The sequence below is a fragment of the Erythrolamprus reginae genome, chromosome Z, assembly GCF_031021105.1.
Source record: "Erythrolamprus reginae isolate rEryReg1 chromosome Z, rEryReg1.hap1, whole genome shotgun sequence".
Classification (NCBI taxonomy): domain Eukaryota; kingdom Metazoa; phylum Chordata; class Lepidosauria; order Squamata; family Dipsadidae; genus Erythrolamprus; species Erythrolamprus reginae.
Genome location: NC_091963.1, coordinates 134,226,377 through 134,232,721, shown reverse-complemented (window position 1 = coordinate 134,232,721; position 6,345 = coordinate 134,226,377). Strand labels below are relative to the sequence as shown.

The 6,345-nt window shown below is 42.2% G+C and overlaps 1 protein-coding gene across 3 annotated transcripts in view; it reads left to right on the top strand.

Moving 5' to 3' along the window:
- The first annotated feature begins 276 nt into the window (after positions 1 to 276).
- Positions 277 to 6,345, top strand: part of LOC139153523 (myosin-10-like) — a 119,214-nt gene continuing 113,145 nt past the window's right edge. For all 3 annotated transcript variants that reach the window (XM_070727553.1, XM_070727552.1, XM_070727551.1), the window contains exon 1: positions 277 to 328. The gene's annotated coding sequence lies outside the window, so the exon portion shown is untranslated. The remainder of the gene's footprint in view (positions 329 to 6,345) is intronic.

The following is a 6,345-nucleotide window of genomic DNA, read 5'->3' as shown; positions in this document are numbered from 1 at the left end:
GCCCGAACTGTTCCCACATAAAGAAGCCCATTCAGCTTCTCCAAGGGCCCCCTCCGCTCTGCTTCCTGTGATTGGCAAACTCGCCTGTCAGTCAATCCCACCCGCTCCTCCAAAGGGGTGTGTGGGTCTGCCCTCTCAAGCCTCTCTTCTTGCAGTCAAAGATTACCACCCCCCTCGCCCTCAGAGCAGCATTGCGGCCACACCCTCTCCTCTCCGATTGGGCCGGGTGGGCGGGGTTACACCCGCCGGACTCCTCCCCCTAGCCACTGGCAGCTCAGTTGCGGCTGGGCCTTGGAGGTGTCGGTGTAGCGCTCGGCCATCTGCTAAGGTACCGTAAAGCTTATTCGTTATTTCCCCCTCCCTTTATATATACAGTATATATATATATTTAAAAAAATCAATTTTCTGTATGGTTGCCCTTTGGTTCCCCCCTCCCCCGGCCCTTGAATCTTGACAAGCCTGCAGAGGCGGCGAGCGGGAAGCCTCTGGGTCCGCAAAATCTGCCTTTACTGTACGAAAGGCTAAATTGCTGATGGATTGTGCAGAGGTGTGTCCTTTTCAGTTAATTGGGGTGAGCTTAATTAAATCCCTCAGAGAGCAGAAAAGATGGCATTTAGCTTGCACTGAGTAGAGCAATCAGCACAGATGATTTTCTATTTGCTTTCCCTAATTTTAAAAAAAGATAAAACCCAAATAGCTTGTGATTCCTCCCCCCCATCCACCTTACCTGAAAATAGACTGAATGAGAAAAGACCAGTCAGCTTGTATCCAGTCGCTCTTATGTGGTTGAAATTGGGCCCCTGCTTTCCTTTGCTAAATGCCTAGTTTTTGTTCACCACTCTGTGCCTTTTTAATTCATCTGTGGTTCTGCTACCTGCTTATATTCAAAGACAAATTCTTTGTGTGTCTAGTCACACTTGGCCAATAAATAATTCTATTTGTTTCAGTTTCTATTCTATTCTATCCACTTCACTATTCATCTGTCAGTTTCCCTGAACCAGATATTCTCTAATTATGTGCATCTCATCATGCTTGACTCTCCCAACCTGATATCCTCGAAACGTTTCAAGACTGCAGCTTCCACGTTAGCTGAAGATTATGGGGAAGCATGGAGAGGTGGGGAAGGAGGAGAAAAAAGATCGCGGAAGACTTCGTTATGCCCTCCTCGGCTGCCAAATTTCTGCACAGTCCTTTCTGAGAAAGGTCTCTCTCTCTCTCTCTCCTTCCTCCATCCCTCCTTAAATTTCCTTCTGAGCTTTTTGCTTCTTATGGATAGACATTCCTTTCTCTTGGTTCAGCCAGTGACTCTGTGGTATAAAAATGCCACTGCTTTGAAGGGGTACAAATCATTGTGCTTGCCATGCCTTTATAAGAGGCCTTCTCTTTATTTATAAAGTTTTTGTTGTCGTTTCCTGTGTGGGTCATTGTGTCTAATTATGAAGCTTGATTAATGAGGAGAGATGTTGGCATAAATTGAATTGGCACCACTGAAGGGGACTTCATTTAGAGGCATTTGGAAATGACAAAGAGGAATGTATTTCAGCTGCTGTTGTATTATCCATATTGCAGGACTTATGTCAAGAAGCGGCTTGGCCTAGCTGTGGAGACCCAAGTAGCTTAAGATAGGCTCCTGGGTTTCAGAGACTTTATTCTTTGCAACACCCCCTGCCCCCTCCCATCACATGGCACTGCATGTACTTTCTACATGTATATATCTGCCATGTTCAGGCATGGAATAAGACTACCCATGGAGGGGCCATCCCATGGCAGCGAAATGTGATGGGCGCACACATTCTTTGGATTTAAAACAAAGCAGTTGGAATTTCTCTGTGTTGTTCTCAAAATAATACCAGCTATTCCAGGAATGTAGTTGTATTTTTCCACAATGAGAAAGGCGACATTCTTAAATTGAGGTTTTGAGGTTTTCTGCATGTGTCTAACCTCTAATTTAAAGCAGCTGGGAAAAAGTCTGAATTTAATTAAGCCAATTAGGTGTTTTATTTGACTGTCCACCAAAATGAACAAATCAGATCTTGGAATGTTTAGCATTTGGAACTTGCTATGTCAACAGAATGGAGAATTCCAAAGGCGGGTAGAAATGTTAGTCTGCTAGAAAGAAAATAACTTAGTGTTCATTGGCCCTTAAAGAGAAATACTTTTTGTGGCATAGAGTTCTGTTATGAACGAGAGGTAATTTCTGAAAATGGAAGAACAAAAGAGTGGAAACTCTTGAACTCTGTGCTGGGCCACCAAAGGAAAAGGGAATATGCAAAGGATTAAATTTAACAGTGCTTGGATATTTGAAGTTTCTGGTGGTTAAGCACCCTCTGTAAAACTAGGATTTTTAAATAATAGAAGTGCTAAAGTAGAAATTTATTAAAGCTAACTTGATAGAGTATTTATTTTCCTTTATAGTTACTATTCAAATCAGATTTAAGTACTATTTGAGACATTTGCTTTGAGTCATATTGTTGGTTCCACATATTTGAAAGAACTGAATACAGTATTCTATTTTTGATTGAGAACGCATGTTTCTGTGGCCGAAGATGCTGGCAGATATATTATGGGAAAGGTGAAAGAACCAGCCACTTTAAGAAGAAATGTGCTGATTTAGGATTTTTTTTCCTTCTGTGGGTTAAGTAATGGGCTAGAAGAGTGATTTTTTCCCCTTTTTCTGAAGTGGGTTCTAAATAATCGGGTTGAACGTGGCACTTGAGAAGAGAGTTTAGTTGATTTTCTTCGTTTCTCAAGGGTTTTTCCCCCCCTATAGGCCTTGTTTATGCTGGACTTGAGTAGCAAGCAGTTACGTTGTAAGTTGTCGTGCAATTGGTATTTATAGCAGCAACCGGCATGCAAGTGCCATGAAGGCAGCCTGCTCCCTGCCCCCCACCCTCCACCCCAACCCTTCTGGGTGGGAGAGAGAGATCTTGACAGAAAGTATTCGGGGCCACTGAGACTCTCTGTGAACTGCCTGGGAAAACAATTAGCAGGCTTGTGGCAACCTCCTGGGGAAAGCCTGGGAGCCATGTGGGCAGGCTCAGAAGTTGTATACTCTCAGACATAAACTTGACACACAAGTCCTCGCAGCCAGCGACACACATTTGCGCTGGGTTTGTTATTTCAGCCTATGACTGTGGTAGCTATAAAGATAGCGACTGTCAGCTTAGAGAGACTTCGAGTATTCCCAGGGCCTGGCGCTCAGCCACTCACTCACTTACTTTCCAAAAGTTGGTTCTGTTTTGTCTCCTTGCTTTAAAGCAGTTTTCCCAAACATTGTATGGAATCCTAGAACTCTCTGAAGTTCCATGAGATTCTAAAGCGGGTGGGGGAAATAAATAAAGAAATAAATGAAAGGCAGCCAGTTTATAATCATAAGAATCTTATCTTTGGAGTGGGCGCTCTCAAAAATCACATTTTAAAAAGCAACACAAAACTTTCCACAGTCTGAATAAGTTTTGAACCTCCCCCATCTTGAGGCACTCGGTGTGTATTACATTGTGTATTGCACAATCCCAACTTCAAAGCTTACCCTCTTGTCATTTTCCCCTTTTCTTGCTTTTTTAAAGAGGTCCCATCTGTAAGGAACAACCTCTTGCTACCATAATCCTCTAATTTAGTGCTTCCTTCAGATGGCTATGGTTCCCATCATCCTCAGCCAGCACAGGAATGGTGAAAAGTACTGTTATAGATAATATCACCCTTTCCACAAATAAGGCAGCTTTTCTGAGTTCAGATTACTGATGATTTAGAGAGAAAGGGAGGAAGGAAGGAAGGAAGGAAGAAGAAAAAAGGAAAGAATAAAGAAGGAAAGGGGAAGAAAGAAAGAAAGAAAGCTGAGTTCCTTGAGGGAGATATATATGATGGAGATATTGCTTTAAGGAAATTGAATATGTGTCGTCTCTACAGAGAATATATTGTGGGGCCTATCTACTTGTGTACTGGCATGGAGGATCAAATTAGTCCCATTTTATAGGCTGACATGCATTCAGAAAGTTTCTAAAAGTATTCATTGACTTTATTTGTAGCAGAGCCATCAGCTTGCCTTGAATATACAGTTGAATCTCATTCCCTTAATCGGGTTTCAATGTGTTGAAATGGTCACACCTGGGGAGCTAGGTGTCATGTACCTGTTTGTGGCCATAAAGATGGAGGATAATCCATGTGAGACTGGCTAAATGTGTATTTTTGAAACAGGGATGTGAGTTTGCTGCTTAATGAATGAATGGAGAGTTGATACTTTCTGCAGTGGCAACTGATATAGTGCTGTATCATAGGAATAGAACCATGGAATAACTTAGTTATTCTTAGGCACATTTTGTTTGTCTGCAAGCAAATAATTTGAAAGTGAAATAATTGTACTGCAGTATGAAAATGCAGAACTAGGCTTATTGTATATGTCTTTCATTCTCTCTCTTTCTCTTCATCTAAAAGATAAAGAAAAGAAGAATAGGCTATAAGGTTCAAGAAAATCAGGATTGTGGCCTTACGTGTAGTGATTATTTTATTTCTCTTTCCCAGGCATCTCTCCTACATCAAATGCAAATATGTTTTGTCATCAGTGCCACCTTTGGACCTGGGAGAGTGATAACTGCCATAATGATAAGCATTCTCTTGGGTGTCTTTCTTTAGCCTTAAAAGATGTGTGTGGGGTTGTAGTCCAAAGGGGGAACAAGTTAAGAGTGTTGGTAGGATATGAGCTGGAAGGCGGAGTTAAATGTGTCATCTGTTTGGGATAATTGCACAGACAGAAGAGACCCAAATCCACCCTCTGTGAATTCTGTTGACCCTTATAGAGCAGGGGTGGCGCAGTGGTTAGAATGCAGCACTGCAGGCTACTTCAGCTGACTGTTCAGCAGTTCAAATCTCACCACCGGCTCAAGGTTGACTCATCCTTACATCCTTCCTAAGTGTGTAAAACGAGGACCCAGATTGTTGGGGGCAACAATATGCTGATCTGTAAACGGCTTAGAGAGGGCTGTAAAAGCACAATGAAGCGGTATATAAGTATAAATTATATTGCTATTATCTAGTGCCAGTTTCAACTCTGACCGTCAGTTGACCGGATTCTTCTCTATAGGTAACAATAATAAAATCTTCTGTCCTTTGAAGTCAGCAAATGCTTCTAGTTATTTGCACCTGGCAACAGCAGTTGTTTGTGCCAGTCAAATGTGGGGAGAATTGAATGAAATGCCATGGGGGTCTTGCTTGTTCCATGGCAGTTGCTTCCTCCCATGGCTAAATGGTTTGTGTGTGGGGTGGGGGGGAAGGATAGTCCCAGACATTTCACAGTGTCATTGATGGAGTGTGGCAGCTCACCTTATCAAAGTGGGATACAGTGTTCCCTCGATTTTCGCGGGTTCGAACTTCGCGAATAGCCTATACCACAGTTTTTCAAAAAAATATTAATTAAAAAATACTTCACGGGGTTTTTTTCTATACCACGGTTTTTCCTGCCCGATGACGTCATACGTCATCGCCAAACTAATAATTCTTGCAAATAAATAACAAAAAAAATAATTGTTGTTAATAAATAATTATGTTCATAAATATCAGGATCACTAAGTGTCTTATTCAACGGTGAGTACCAGTAATAATGACGATGGTAATAATGGTTGTTAAGGAAATGGGAAATGGTAATTTAGGGGTTTAAAGTGTTAAGGGAAGACTTGTGATACTGTTCACAGCCAAAAATGGTGTATTTACTTCCACATCTCGACTTCGCGGAAATTCGACTTTCGCGGGCGGTCTCGGAACGCATCCCCCGCGAAAATCGAGGGAACACTGTATTCACTTTTCTTAATGGCAAATTCAGCCTGCATCACTCTCCAAAGTTTAAACAAGTCATAATTACAGTCCTTGGTCAGTGGTAAAGGATTGAGTCATGCAGGATACCTCTTGGGTTGATGGAGATAAGATATCCCCGGAAATCTTTGGGCTCCTGCTAGGAGAGGGAAGCTACTTATTTATTTTATTTATTTTAAATAAATAAACCCTGGAAATCTTTGGGCTCCTGCTAGGAGAGGGAAGCTACTGTCTTACATCAAAGAAGAGGGTCCTCAGATTTTGCTCCTAAGTTCAACTGTATTGTCTGTGAGATGGATTGCTGTGAGGTTTGTTGCATCCTCTCATTGGGGGGTGGGGGGTGTCGTTGAAACAAGAAATCTGGGCAGATGGAAAACAGAGGAAGATCATTCTTAACCCAGACGAGCTCCAATCAAGGAAGCTGAGTTTGCAGTTCAGGCCACCACCTTCTGGAGCTTAAGGCAATAGGAGAGGCGGCCCCCGCCAAAAAATATTCCAGCCATCCCAAGCAAAACAAAGTCCTGTGGTTATCTGAACTAACAA